Below are 15109 nucleotides of genomic sequence, written 5' to 3'. Positions count from 1 at the left end.
CAGGGGGGGGGGGGGGGGGGGGGGGGGGCACATTTATTTGTACCGTTTCTTTTTTCCCACCCAATATTTTAGTGCTCTGTTAGTGCTGCTTTCCGCGGCCTGTCCTCTCTTCCCTCTTAAGCGTCAGCTTAGTCGCCGTAGCAACTCGCACACTAGCGGAAATAGAAGTAAAAATTCTTGCACTTGTTTGATTTCTGCGTTCATCCTATTTTGTGCAAAGCTAAAAGATCAGATTTGCTGGCTTCTACAGCTTTCCAAACCCCCTTGCAGAAGCAGGCTGGGTACATGGTACCAGTACGTTTCATTCGCGCTCGCATTCCATCTCCTTTTTTTTTTTTTTTTTTTTTTTTTTTCTCGCTCTTCCACGCGCCGAAGGAAGAAGGAAAAGCGAAACGCACGGCTGCCTAAAAAAACGCACTACCAGCCGCGTCGGCACCCCACACAACGGTGTGATGCCGCCTCGCTCGGCTACCTTCGACGCACGAAGAGGTCCGGCGCCGCTCCGCCAGGGGCCGCTGAGTCATTTTTGCCCTTTCTCGGCAGCTCCTGCCTCCTCGCCCTCGCCGCAGTGAACCCAGCAGGAGGCTCAAGTAGTAACGTTGGGCTCAACAGCCGCCGCCACCGCGCCCGCTGGCCGCCGCCGCAGCGTCGTGCTCCCCGATTCGTGCTTTTTCGTGCGTGGGGCCAGCAGCCCGCATCATCTCTCCGCGTCGCGCAAGGCTCGCAGCATCAGCACCTCGGAGGACTTTCCGCTGCCGTCGGCGTTTGCTAGTGCCCCGTTGCTCCCTGGCAGACCTCTAGGCTGTTTTCCATGGGATTATCGTCGGTCGTCGGCCTCTGACAGCTGCTTGTTTTCTTCCTCGCGCTGCTGTAAGTACTCGTTGTCACAGAGCGGCTTCTTGCCCATGCTTCGTGGCGGTTTTTTTATTCTCTTTTTCGTTATGAAAAGCGTGATTTACAAACAAGACATGGAGCGAAATAATTTCATGTACTCGGCTTTCACCTAAGTTTAGCTCGATTACTGCCACCATCCTGTCGCTTGTCGACTCCGTGCGCCGAGTTCGTGCGTGATCACCGTAGCTCCGGGCCTGGCACCGTAACGAAGCTTTTGTCATCGCGTCGGACGATCGCCGCGGCGGCGCTCGGTTTCTGTCGCTGCTGAGCATCGCCCTCTTGCCTAAAACACGCCGGGAGCGCCTGTGTCTGCGAATGCACTGGGGAGATACAGTTGATGGGGCGCCGGATGCTGCCGTAGTAGCAATCGGTATCGCGCGCTCAGCTCCTTCCTTTCCCAATGCCTCCTGCCTTTCCTTGCAATGGCAGAGAGAGAGAGAGACACCGCCTCTCTCATCTGATGTTGCGTGCACCGAAAACCAGCGCAGCGCTGCCCGCGTCTTGCAGAGCGCCGTTTTCCTCTGATCGCGCTCGCTCGGCGCAGGAGCGTAGGTATTTATAGTATATAGCTTCTGTATATGTGTATATATTACTTGCATATGTGTATATCGCTACAGGGATCGTCCCATAATTTGGTGGTGTTTCGAGATGAATGGAACGCCTCTTGTCGGAGGAGGGCCGCTATCGCGGGTAAAAGATAAGATGAATAACGTGTTAGATAGGCGTTATATAATGGGCGCTAGCAGGTAAAAAACACGTCTTCGCTTTCGAAGTGGTGAGCGCTGTGACAAGTCGGCGAGACCGATTGCGTGGCGGGAGATTCGGTAACTGTATATGCTTTCGTTCCGTTTTGCTTTATTCTTCACTGCACAAGAGCCACCATACCGTTTCGTTGCTGATAGTATTACCAGCCGGATAGTACAACCGCGAAGTTGCGCGTAGTCTAATTTCACAGCTGTGCCCTAAACGCGTGCTGTTGAACATGCGTATGACAGCGTGTTTGCTGCGCTTGGCATCGCCGAGCTTTTCCGTTCTCTCTTTGAGCTCATCAGTGTTTGCGCTTTCACAGCGCACGGTCGCTGCTGCTTTTTCTAGTTTCAGCCACGTTCCATTTTACCAGCTTTCGCTGAACTGCCTTGCATCTAACCGACACAAATCCGGCGGTGTCTGTACTATCGGCTCCCTCAGCAAGGTGCGTATATATGGTCTATGCTACATGGATGACTGAGCAGAAATTCTAATGAACGTCTGCCGAGACTCGCATTACTATACTCAGTGCTGTGAGCACGACTATAGTGCGACTAATTTCAACTCAAGTGAAATTTATTTAGTTTCTTTACGAGTCTTTGTCAGAAAGTAAACCTCAGGTATCCGACAGCTCTGTTTATTCCTCTCGTGTAGTTGTTGCTCTATATCATATCTGGCAGTTCAGTTGTACTTATCCAAATAAGGCTATGCAGCTTCCCCGCCTTAGTATAGTTCAGTGGTTAGGCTGCTGAGCGCGAGGGCGCATGTTCGATGGAAGAGAAACACAAGGCTGCCGTAGACTACGTTATGTCAGCACGTTAAATAGTCACAGATGGTCGAATTTACTGGACCAACCTACAACGATGCCCCCCGTGGATGACACCGCTTTGGGACGATATACCGTTTACAGTCTTTCGTTCGTTCTCGTTTTTTTTTTTTTCTTCAAAATTCGAGAGGGTGAAATCCAGACTTATGTTCCGAGTTTATATATTCAGGAAGCAGTGGGAGGGCATTTTTCGAATAATTCGAGTTTTTTTCCTTTAAGATTATATCAGATCATGGAAAACCTGATTCGTTTCAGAAAGCATAAAATATTTCATTTACAAAAGCTACGTTATACGAAGTTTTGCACATAAAAGAGGTTTTATGTAGGTTTGTATCTGTGCTGGACCTGCGCAGTTTGTGCATTGCAACTGGGAGAACGTTCTTTTTAAGTCACAACTGCCGTTCGGAATGCGCAAAAAGGCGTTTCCTGTAGTAATCAAGGTGTAGAGCACAGTCATGACATGAAATCAATGCTGTATTAATGGTGTGAGCTCTTCGAACCATTTTTTGTTTGTTGTTGTTGTTGTTGGTTAATCCTGCGGAGCGCCACATTAAAGCTCAGAAAGCTGTATTGACATAAAGCACTTGACTCAATATGCGTTTTTGTAAAAGTCCCAAGACAGCTAGCCGCAATGTTTCGTATCTTCAACTGGTTGTCACCTTTATTGTGGACATTGTTTCATGGAAGTATCTCCTTTCGTGCCTGTAACGTAGCAAAGCGCGTTCCATGAGCTGACCAACTTAATAGCGCTCTTTGGTTACAAGGACAAGCCCACGCTCGGTAGGCCATGGCACTTCCACGATTAACTGACAGTGCTGTGCTTTTTGGGGTGAGATAACCAGAACTTTTAACTTACAACACCAAGGCTAATCGCGTTTTTGATATCCTAAAAACTTCGATGGCTATAGTAATGGTCGGCTTCAAATTTCTGTTGACATGCCTGACTGTAATAGTTAAAATTAAAATTAGTTAACCAGCTTACTAGTTAACAGCATTTCCTTATTTTCTGATGTTCGCCAACACTGGTACAGCGGGCTCGCAGAAGCCATCTTCGCATCTTAAAAAGCCTTCTAAAATTAGTGGCCAGGTTTTTTGAAAAGTTGGAGTCGAGAATTGGACGAAAGGTCGTCTAGTCGGGGACATATTGACGATGAAGAAGGAACGCCGACCAAATAAAAATATGTGCCTCGATCTCCGTGACCGTCGCTAACCTCAGTATGGAATTCATCGAGCGCCGTGCCCTTAAGACGTTCGCATCACCGCCAAGAATTTTCCTAAGATGTGCAGACGACGATATTGCGTGATGAAGTCCAATTAGCCGCCTTCTCTTCCCATTTCAATCCTATAGAACAGGCAATAGACTTCACTACTGAAGAAGCGAATGATGTGTTGCCCTTTCCGGACGTATCGATAAAACAAGGCAGCAAGGAGCTCAGAATAAGAGTATACTCTTATTCTGAGCTCCTTGCTGCCTTGTTTGAGGTACCTTGCAGTATGGTCCGATTTTCTGTTTATAAACAGAAAATCGGACCATACTGCAAGGTACCTCAAGTTTAATTCAGTTCACCCGGCCGCACAAAATAAATCGGTCGCTTTGTCTTTGTTCAGACGACCGGAACGCATCTGCAGCTCCCGTGATGAATTGACTTTCAAACTATACGACAAGAACTTTCAAGCAACAACTACCCGACCTAGTGTGTGCTATCCGTGGAAAAAGTTATCTCGCCCAGCGCGGGAAATGTCCTTGTGGCCCTTTAAATATACCCTGTGTTCCCGGAAATAAGCGAGGCCTTGGCGCGCATTATGCGCACCTTTAAAGTCCATATGTCGCCCACGTTCCGACAAAAAAAAAAAAAAAAATGTTTGGCAAACGTCAAAGACCCCCATCCCAAGAAAAAGTGCCCTCGCGTAGTGTACCGAGTTTTTAAGGCGACAGCCTTTAATGTCTCAAGCTGTCGTGGACAAAATATGTCCCGATTTTGCGGCGGCTCTTATTGGCCGAGGCGGGGTGACGTCATAGAGTTATCGGCCAATAACAGAGCGCCGCCACAGTATGCGCGAATGCGTGCCTTATATGGCCATATGCCAGTCACTGACTAATTGATTGATAAATAATTACTAATGACTACTCATTTAAGTAATTACTCAATTCTCTACTTATCTAATTATTTATGACAAAATACATTAATTACTGCCCGTTGCGTAGCAGAATGCGGCACTCAGGCTTTCGCCTTTCACTACTTTAGTCGCTAAAGTCCCTCGTAATTTTTGTTCAGAGTGTGACTACGTATACGTTGGCGAAACGGTAACTTCGAGAGCGCATAAAAGAACGCAGCACGACGTAAAAAAGAAGAAAAAAAGGGTGGATTTGATTGCTATCGCTGAGTACGCCGTATCTACTGGTCACGGTATCGGCAGGCGGCGAACACACGTGCTGACAACCTTTGAAAAGAAGCTACGTCCTCGCCTGCACTTGGAATCATTATTCATTCAAGCTACTAGTCACACTCTCTACCCCAATGCTGGAAATCTCAACCCAGTCTACGCACCCTCCCTGCGCCGTCTTTTCAATCATATTTAATTCGACTTAGCTGCTCGCTTCATTTCAATGCGAGCAAGGCTTCAAGACGGGAGCCGAAACGACTTGTTTTTGTTGTTGTTTTTTTTTAATTTTTCCGGCGTTCCTTCTCACGGCAAATATGGTCCTGCCCTTATCGCGCTACAAAAACGTACATAAATTTCTAATAGAAATAGAGAGACTTGGAGGCAACCACACAGTCTCATTGAGGAAAAGCTGCGCCCCACCGGCAGCTTAGTCATTTACCGTACGTGGCCCTCAGTTGCACAACCCTAAAACCTTCCATTAGTGTCAGGTGAGGGACAAATATAGTCACAAAACTCGTTTAGATTAGATGACTTAGCTCATTGCCGATGGGTCGCACATGAGGACACCATTATGAAGCAGTAGATAAGCACGATGGAGGATATCATTTCGAATGAGGTGAGTGTCGGCTTTACGTGTGCAGTTGCGGTCCTTACATGCGACGTCCTTGTACTCTTAATGTGCACTCAAAACGAACTGGGTCGGAGTGTTTGCCTTGTGCGCCACGGATGTCAGCTGCATGCTGCACAAGTGAACATCTGCTTTCAGAAAAAAAAAAGAAAAAAAGACACGTTGACGAGAAACCCATTGGGAGTACAAAACTGCAATACTAAGCATCGCCAACTTTAAAATTAAGCAGGATAAATTTTCAGAGTTGTAGCTTCGCAGACGTGATGGGCGCGTTGGTATTTTTTAAATTTGTTTAACACCTGAAATGATCAGAAAAGGGGTATCGCGTGACATAATCTGCCAATCGCCTAATAACTTAAAAACCTGTCGAGGCGATGCAGTGCTCAAATACTGTGCTCAACTAGGGCGCTCAACTACTGTGCCCAAAGATGCGGGATCAAATCCCGGCCGCGGCGGCCGCTTTTCGACGGCGGCGAAAAGCAAAGCACTCGTGTGCTGTGCGATGTCAGTGCACGTTAAAGAACCCCAGGTGGTCGAAATTTCCGGAGTCCTCCACTACGGCGTCTCTCATAGCCTGAGTTGCTTTGGGACGTTAAACCTCATAAGCTAAGCAATCAGTCTTAATGACATATATTTGTTATTAGGACTGAAATGATTCGCAAATAAAACATAGGCTTACGAACGCTGTCAGTGAAATGAAAGCAAAGATTAAGACAGCTAAAAGAATTTTTTTCATTTTTCAGATACGCTTCCTAATTTCATGAAACATTCACCTGGGAAATTCTGGACGTACCTTAACCCCCAGAAGCAAAAAAAAAACTTTCAGTTAGCGAGACCAAAACGAAAAGTTCGCTAACTCTTTAAACGCATATTTTAACTCCGTGTTCACAGCTGATAATGGCCAGATTCCGATGGTTGATCATATCTGTCAGATACCATTAGATATGATAACGATAACTGAGGCTGGAGTACTGAACCTGCTACTATCAATTGATACGAAAATAGGAAACTGCCCTGATAATATTCTTAACACTTTTCCTCACAGATATGCCGAAGTATAAGCCAAATACTTGCATCTAATGTTTCTTAAATCCTTATCTACTTGTTCTCTTCCTGACGAATGAAAAATTGCGAAAGTAATTTTTCTACACAAAACAGGTAGCGAAGATGATGTTTCAAATTACAGACCAATCTCGTTAACATGCATGGTAGGAAAATTATTAGAACGCATTATACTAAAACATATCACTAGTTAACTTGACCAAGAGCGCGCACTGTCACCTGTCCAACATGGGTTCCGGAGAGGACTTTCCACCATCACTCAATTACTCGAATTAACACATGATTTGTCCCAAAGCATTAATAATAAAAAACAAATTGACTTAATTGAGAAGCGTAGATACTTGGGCTTGTTGGTACATGATCGAAGGGAACAAAATGTAGCGCACCGAGACAAGGACAGAGAAAGAAGACACACACAGCGCTGTGTGTGTCTTCTTTCTCTGTCCTTGTCTCGGTGCGCTAAATTTTGTTCCTTGTTGACTTAATTGCATCAGACTCTTATAAAGCTTTCGATAAAGTAACTCAAAAAAACTAATTAGCAAACTTAGAACAACTTTAAGCAACGGCTCCATTGTCAACTGGATAGAGGACTATTTAACTAACCGATCTCAGTATGCTACAGTTAACCATGAAATTTTATCCACTGCATTGGTTACATCGGGAGTACCCCAAGGATGCGTCCTTGCACCAATTTTATTCATCTTTATCAGTGATCTACCCACTAACATAAGAGTTAAAATCAAACTTTTTGTCGATGACTGCATTATTTATAATGAAATTAACTCTTCGAAGGACCACGAACAACGCCCTTCAATACGTGGTAACATGGTGCAAGGATTGGCAAATGGAACTAAACATACAAAAAACTGCCTTCCTAACTGTAATACGTAAAAAACAAATGTCCGACTTCACGTACAGCATAAATAACACACCACTGATAAGAGTTAATCAACATAAGTACCTAGGTTTAATCCACTCACATGACCTAAGATGGGAAGCACATAAACAGCATTGTATCTTCTGCTTTGAAACGGTTGTTCTTGTTCAGAAGACGACTTCGTGAAGCACCACCAGAAACTAAACTATTAGCATATAATACATTTATACGACCAGTTCTCGAATACGGTAACACAATTTGGTTCCCTTATACGCAGCAGCTTATTAACAAAATCGAAGGAGTACAGCGAAAGGCAGTTAGATTATTACAAATATAGGATCGCTGATTCGCCATCCCAATTGCTTAAAAAGACCTCTATTCTTACTTTACAAAACCGCGCCAAACTTGCACGACTAAAATTGCTCTAATAGTTATTACACAATGCACTAAACATAGATAGCTCGTTGTGTATATCCTTAGATGAAGGCACAAAAACTCTCAAAGAATATTCTTTCCGTACCGAGTGTTTTAGATATTCATTTTTTCCACGTGCAACTATGGAATGGAACGGTTTGGATCCACGTATCACTAACAGCACATCATTGCCGAAATTTGTAACCCTTCTAGAAGAACTTCTACACAATACGTAAAACCACTTCGAACCAAATATAACAAGCTATTTACATTACTGTACATGAAAGCTATTGTATTACTACATTATTTACCTTGTATAACTGCATTATTACCTAGCAGATATGGATTGTATGACATTGTTTATCACCTGCTAACTGTTTTTCTTCTGTATTCATGTATTTGTAACCTTTGTATCGCCATTATTATAGTCTGTGTTCAATTATATGCCCATCCTGTAGAAATCCCAATGGGGATTGACAGTGCCTGAAATAAACAAATAAAAATGTTATTTTACTAGTCCGCCGTGGCGGCTTAGTTGGTTAGGGCGCACGACTACTGAACCCGAGGACGCGGATTCGGTCCCAGCCGTGGCGGCCGCGTTTCTACTGCGGCGGAACGGAAGTCATCCGTGTACTAGAAATTTAGAAGCCTAGCTGGTCGAAATTATACGGAGCCCTCCATTCACTGCGCTGCTCCTCATATGTATCCCGAGCCGCCTTGGGACGTTCTTTCTTCCTTTCTGGTTATTATTTTTTGAGTGACAAATCTGCTGTTAGCTCTGACAAAAAAAAAATAAAAAATAAAAAATAACGCTCTAAATTGCTCTGTTATGATCGGTTTCTTGAGGTAGACAGATTGGTGCTGCTGCTCTGTCGAATCGTGAAACTCTCATAGTTTGTAGTCATCCGTGCACTGGGACACCCGCCCTCCGGTGCATTATTCATCATGCGATCAGTGGCTGCGTTTGGCAGCCACTGAACACACATTCCCGGTTAGTCAACAGCTCCAGAGAGCATAACTCTTCAAGGCAATTCTCGCTACGGGAGCTCAGAATACACATACATGCATACTTTACGGGAACCCCGGGTGTGTCCGCGCAGCCCCTGTAGAAAAAAAAAAATTAGCTGAACATTTTCACATAAGAATTGCTGTTCCATTTCCGTATTTGTCCGCTAGCCTCTAGGAAAGGCATAGCTTTTTTGGTAGCAACATTTGAATCTAGTGTAGTTATAAGAGCAAAGAAGTACAGAAAAAAAGCTTCAGGATTATGAAAAAAAAGATACTAAACAAGTACAGAAAATATTTTGTTACGTCAAGATAATAAGTTTTGCGTATCTTTGGCATGGTTCTGTCTTGTTTCTTTTTTTTTTCCTCTGGTTTACTCTCTCTCTCTCTCTTTGCCATTTCGTGCTTTATTTTCGCTTTCTTTAGGCGATCACCTCTCTAAAAAGTTATTTTCAGGACAAGTTGGACTGGAATTCTATTTACACGATCATGGAGAGACCTGAATATAGGCTGGCAGCCCCAGGAGCGTGGCGGGAAAGAAAAACAAGAATAAATGTAGTCGCATTCGCATGTATGCTCAGACCGGCTGAAACTTTCAATTTGATTCTGTGGGGAAAAAAAAATACATGAAAAAATGAAGGTGTGTGTGTGTGTGTGTGTGAGAGAGAGAGAGAGAGAGAGAGAGAGAGAGAGAGAGAGAGAGAGAGAGAGAGAGAGAGAGAGAGAGAGAGAGAGAGAGAGACGGACTACGGGACTATTCCTTTTTATACGGAGTTCGCATCGAACAAAAAAAAGAAACTGCTGCATAGTTTCACGCGAGCCAAAGTTGTTTCGCGCAGTTGGACTCGGCGCACAACCTATAAAGACCAGAATCGCCCCCTGTTTTATTAGTGCAAACGCATTAATACGTTGGGGAGGCCAAGCGTGTATACAAAATGTGGACGCAAAAAGTGAAGCCACGACTGTGTATGCGAGCCGTAGCAAATCGCAAGGAGAAAAATTACAAGAAAACTAGTCACAAGAAAATTAGCGATAAGAAAATCAGGGATAACGAAATTCATAAGGAAACTTAGTGAAATTAACTTTATCGATATAGACGCGAAATAACGATGCAAAATAGGCATTTCTTCAATGGTGGTTACCGTAGTGAGCTCATTTTAATAAAAAGAAATGTATTTGGTGTCTCTGAAGCCGTACTTTCCCAGCATAGCCATACAAGAACTCTTTATTCGCCTTCCTGCAGGACATTGGATTTCCGCATATATTGTTTCTGCCCTTGAAATGTATTTGCTCCATTTTCTGTTTTCTGCAGTCGTCTGAACACCTTTCTCTCCTTCGATTATTTTTATCTCCTATCATTATCTTGTCTTTATCTTCTAAGCATCCGCCGAGCATCCGTCGCGACCGCTTCGGTACCCTTCAAGCTCACGCACTCGATCCACTGCGTCCTCCCCAACTCTCGTTTTCAACGGCAGCTCTAGGCTGCCAGAGGTCTCGGGCTTTGTGTTCTCATTAAATTTGACCCTGGCTTTTCTTTTTTCCCGCTTCTTGCCGAGCACGCGAATGTAATTCCCAGATCATAACGGATTATTCGGGGCTTCTCCCATGACGAATCGACGACGTTTTTTCGAGTCACTCTGCTACGCTGACTGCTTGAATGGCGAGGTTATCAAGGCGGGGCGGTCTTCGTAAAATGTGTTCAACACAGAGCCGGCTCATGAAAAATGCTGTTCGGAGTCGAGCAGCCTCATTCGCTGCGTCATGCTATGATCGATAGCTAATGCGCTCGTTGACAATCAACTAATGATTAATTATTTTCAATATCCCAGATATGGGCGGGCTTCGCCCTCATTCTTCCCTCCGCCTTGATTTTAGGGTGTTATTGAGTTTTATTTCCTTAATACTACGCTCGCATCCAGCCACACATGCACGTAACTCCGCCTTACATTTCCTATAGAACACAAAACGCCCCTACGCAGTTAGCCTAACCGCCTTAATCATTTTTTTTTTATTGCTTGACAAATAAAGCATAGCCGCGCTAACCGAGCGGGGACTTCCTGCTTTCGTGAAGTGACGTCAAGCGTCCTCCAGAGAGGAAGGCTACTCGGGCAGGGGCCAAATGGCGTTCTTCCTCTTTGCATATATGATAGTTCGTTTTCCCCGCCCTCTCAAACGACGAACTGAATGCTGCCGCTGGCAGTGATCTCGCAATCTCGTGTTTCTCTAGCGGCTACTTAACGTAGGATAAAGCAAAAATTACCGAGAGAGCTTTGACGTACGAACGGACGCGGAGGTTGTTTGTTGTGCGCCATAGCAAATGGCCGCAGTCTTTCCCCCTGCTCGGGGGCTGGACGATTGAATACTATTCGGAACGCGCACGGTGTAATATCTGATGATCCTGATGGATCCGCGTAATGATGTATACCTCGTGGAGTCAAAATAATGACGTTGACCCTCGTAATACATCAACACTTTCTAGGGCAACCCTGCACACTTAAGTCATTAACAAGGAAGGAAACCGCATTTGAATGTTCCCTCTCTCTCACGCTTTCATTTCAACGCACCAAGCCTGACTACAGGCAGAAAGCGCTTTACAGTGGAGCAATTTGCGAATAAAGTCAAATGTTTGGGCCGCTTTCAAGAGCATGCAGCTGGGCACTCCTCGCGAGAAATAACTTCTTTTGTTTCTGTAGCCTGTCTGTGGCGCAATTAATTTCGTGCAAGATTTTTGAGAGTATCTTTTTGCTTTTCAGTCTCTTATCCTCCCCACTCTTCGTTTTCGCCATATGGCGCAAGGCGTTCAAAGAAAACTTGACGTTTCAGGCGTCAAGTTTCTTTGAGCGTGTTTTTGCTGCGCATACAGCTTAACTCCACCGGCTACCAGCGCACAGTAAATCCTTAAGTTGGATTCGAAACTAGGCCCAGGGAAAGAGATCGGCTTTGCTAGTCATTGTGTTAGACCATCGCGTCATCTTTTCTTTTTATTTACTGCCTGTTTTAACACGAATACAGTATAACCAGGGAAAAAAAAAAAAAAAAAACGAAGCTTGCCATTCTTGCGTTAACACATCGCACTCTTTCGTGCAGCCATGTTATCAAATAGGCTCAGCCATTGGGGAGGCTGAGCTCCTGAGCTCAAATTTCTGCGCGCAGAACGACCGTTTAATCTTCTTCTCTCATCCTCTGTACGACCATTTGCATCGGCGTGAGTTTCCACAGACTGTGGAGTCTCAGAAGCATTGTCGTGTCACGTGGTACACCACTCTAATTTTCGACAGCTGGTGGCGAGTGTCATAAGGAGTGACTGGTAAATCTTTCTATGAAATTCCTTGAAGGGCACCTCAGTGCAAAATGCCGTCCCAACATTCTATAAAAGCGAGTTGTATTGCTTCAGTCTTCTTGCAAAGAAAGCGATTATAACTTCCATCGCCAGTGGTTACCTCCTTCATATGTGCACTGAAATGATTTGCTCTGCCTTTAATCATGTTCGTTTCTTCTTTTTTTCATTTCTCTTAATCGGCTACGTGCAGCGGGCGGCTGGTGGGTGTTCATTTGTTTTTATCTCAGTACCTTGGTTCGTGCTCTCAGGTACGTGTATCGGGCGCGCTAAATAAATTGCTTTGCAGGCCTATATTGTCTTTAGGTTATTACAGCGTGAAAAATGAAACCCAACACAATGTAGCGGTCGCGTTTTGCAGATGAGCTGCTCTGCTGTTCCCGATAAGTGAAGCCTGGCAGCTTTTCAAAACACACGCTACACCTGTCGCGCCGCGCAGCATGACGTAAGCGCAAGCGCCTGATTTATGGAGCACGAAATTGGACAAATGAAACTGCGCAACGCCTGTCGTTTAATTAAACCAACGCACGTGCCTTCTCCCTCCGCAGTGAGGCCGTACCTGGCCCGGGCTTGCGGTCCACACCAGTGGACAATAAAGCTCTCGCTCTCTCCGACATAGCTATATGTCACAACGATCGAAACGAGATACAAAGTTTTATTTTAAAGACCATTTTTACATAGACGCTACCATATTGAGGCTCGGCTTCCGCACCAGCCAAAGAAAGGAGGAAAGGGAATGCTGCTGATTTCTTCCTTGTCCGGATGCGCGCTACACAGAGTGCGCGCAGGGAATAGGATTATCTCCAAGTTGCGTCAATTGAAGCAGCCAAGGTCGGCAGCGGGGATAGAAGGGATTTCATGTTGCAGCCAGTCTGCGTTCAAGCTTGCCGCTGTTATCGTGACTGCGTAACGCACAACCTAGCGAGATGAGAGAGCGGCTGAGGGCAGCAGCTTTTAGGCGCGCAGTGGAACAGTTGCAGCGCGGCTGGGACACTGCCGATTGCTCTGCATCCACACAGCTGTGCTCCATCCAGGTCAGTTGTGGCGCTGTACCCTTCTTTCGCGAAATGACTGTTGATGCTGTGTTAAACAATTAGGGACTATAAGCTCCGCCTTCAAGGTCATAACGCGGCAAAGTAATGGCTTCCGTTGGCTTACTCTCTTTTCGGATCCTGTCTCTCGTATATGCGTTTTTGCTATTCGCTTAATCACTTCCCATCACGCCTCTGTTATCTCACACCAACTCATTAGCATACAGTCGTAAGATAATATATTACGTGAAAGACCACCCGACGTAGACATAAACTCCTACTTTAACTAAGCCTTACGAACGTACCGCCTTTATCAAAAGTTTAGAGCCCATGGGGTTTGATTTTAAGCCGTATATTATGACTTCTTTAACAACCGTGAAAGTGCTATAGCTATTGGAGATGGTAGGACGAAAAATCTTCTTGCCTTCAGCAAGTTTGTAAACCTGGGAATGCATTACGAGCCACATAGTATGGCTCAGAAATAGACCCCTGGGCTCTAAACTTTGGACGAAGACTGTACCTGCGTGGCTTAGGGCCAGAAGATTCAAGAGTCACGAAGGGCTGAATAGCGCGAGTTAGCAGCGTCTGCCAACGCCGTCATGTCATGTGGTAACGTGACGTCACATAACCTGCCCAGTCATATTACCTGTCTTCAACCACCTGTTAGAGGCGTGTTTATGATTTTTCACTCATAACATCAGTGAAGGACTGTGTGAGGAATGGATCCTTCAACGCCGTTGCATTAATACTAATATTATCAAGTGACGTGGAGCGATAGATACATGGGGTTTAACTCCACAAAGCCGTAGTGGCAGCCACCGGATTAGAGAGATTTAGCTTACCGTGATCCGCAATCCGCTACCGTGATCCGCCACTACGTGTTTCACTGCGCATGCCCAGATCCCCTTGGCGCCGACAGATGGCGCCACATACTGGATGTCGGCACATAGACCTGCCGCGTCGGGACCAATCGGCTTGTAGAGGGTCAGGCGCGGTAGAGGGTCACGGTGGTGGATCGCGGATCACGGTAAGCTAAATCTCTCATGTTCCTTACCGCATCCGGTGACACCGTACGCGGTACACGGACGACTTGCGTTTCGCCTGCGTAGTAACGCCGCCACGGCCGGGATTGAACCCGCGGGTCGCCTGGCTAGTAGTCGATCATTCGACCCTCTTAGCCTATGTGCTGTTTATACCGCATAGAAAGGGCTCTTATAACTCAAAAAGCTGTTTTTTTTTTTTTTAAGAAATTTCCTACACTCCTAGCTGAAACGCATTGAATGCAAATGTTCCATATTGGTTACGCGTACTCCAGTTGAGACAGAACTAGAGTTTTATGCAGCTAGAGGTTATGGGAACCAATTTCATTTGAAATGCTTAGACTGTGCTCTCTGTATGCACAATGTGCGAGTCTGCATCTTCACGCTTAGGCTTGGGTTGCGGATGGAATGCGCGGCCTCTCACTGAGCGTGATGTGGAGCGAGGTAATCGCGAAAGCACGACGAAGCGCTATCGCATGACCCATCGCTCAGCCTTCATCCACAATTCAGTCCTTGCAAGGGTCGCACGAGACCAGCCGACGCGTATAGCGTTGCAGTGAAGCCAGGATGCCGGAAGTCCCTGAATGTCGACTTTGGTTGCTCTATTGGCGTAGCGGGGCTGACCGGATGCCGTCTCGGGGACTGAAGTTTAGAAATTGAACATGTCTCATAACACCATTTATCAATGTACTATTTCATCAGGCACATGCAACATAGCTGTCGTTGCTCGCGTTTTCGGTTTTCAGTGAGAGTTGGATATGATTTAATCAGGCGTATGAAGCACTGAAGAACTTTGTAAACGACTTCACAGACGCAAGTGAAGCAATGCGATGTACAGTGTGACGTTGGAGGGCTTATTGTGT

The 15109-nt window shown here is 45.5% G+C and overlaps 1 protein-coding gene across 2 annotated transcripts in view; it reads left to right on the top strand.

Moving 5' to 3' along the window:
• The first annotated feature begins 563 nt into the window (after positions 1-563).
• Positions 564-15109, top strand: part of LOC146191321 (uncharacterized) — a 61404-nt gene continuing 46858 nt past the window's right edge. Inside the window, exon 1 of one of the 2 annotated variants that reach the window (XM_084601861.1) lies at positions 564-870. The gene's annotated coding sequence lies outside the window, so the exon portion shown is untranslated. Of the gene's footprint in view, positions 871-1616; positions 1719-15109 lie in introns of those variants that run through there. The other variant, XM_084601862.1, reaches the window with a different exon arrangement.

Source organism: Amblyomma maculatum, chromosome 4 (genome assembly GCF_055883805.1).
Source record: "Amblyomma maculatum isolate TAMU_Amacu chromosome 4, ASM5588380v1, whole genome shotgun sequence".
NCBI lineage: Eukaryota > Metazoa > Arthropoda > Arachnida > Ixodida > Ixodidae > Amblyomma > Amblyomma maculatum.
This window is presented reverse-complemented; position numbering and strand designations above follow the sequence as displayed.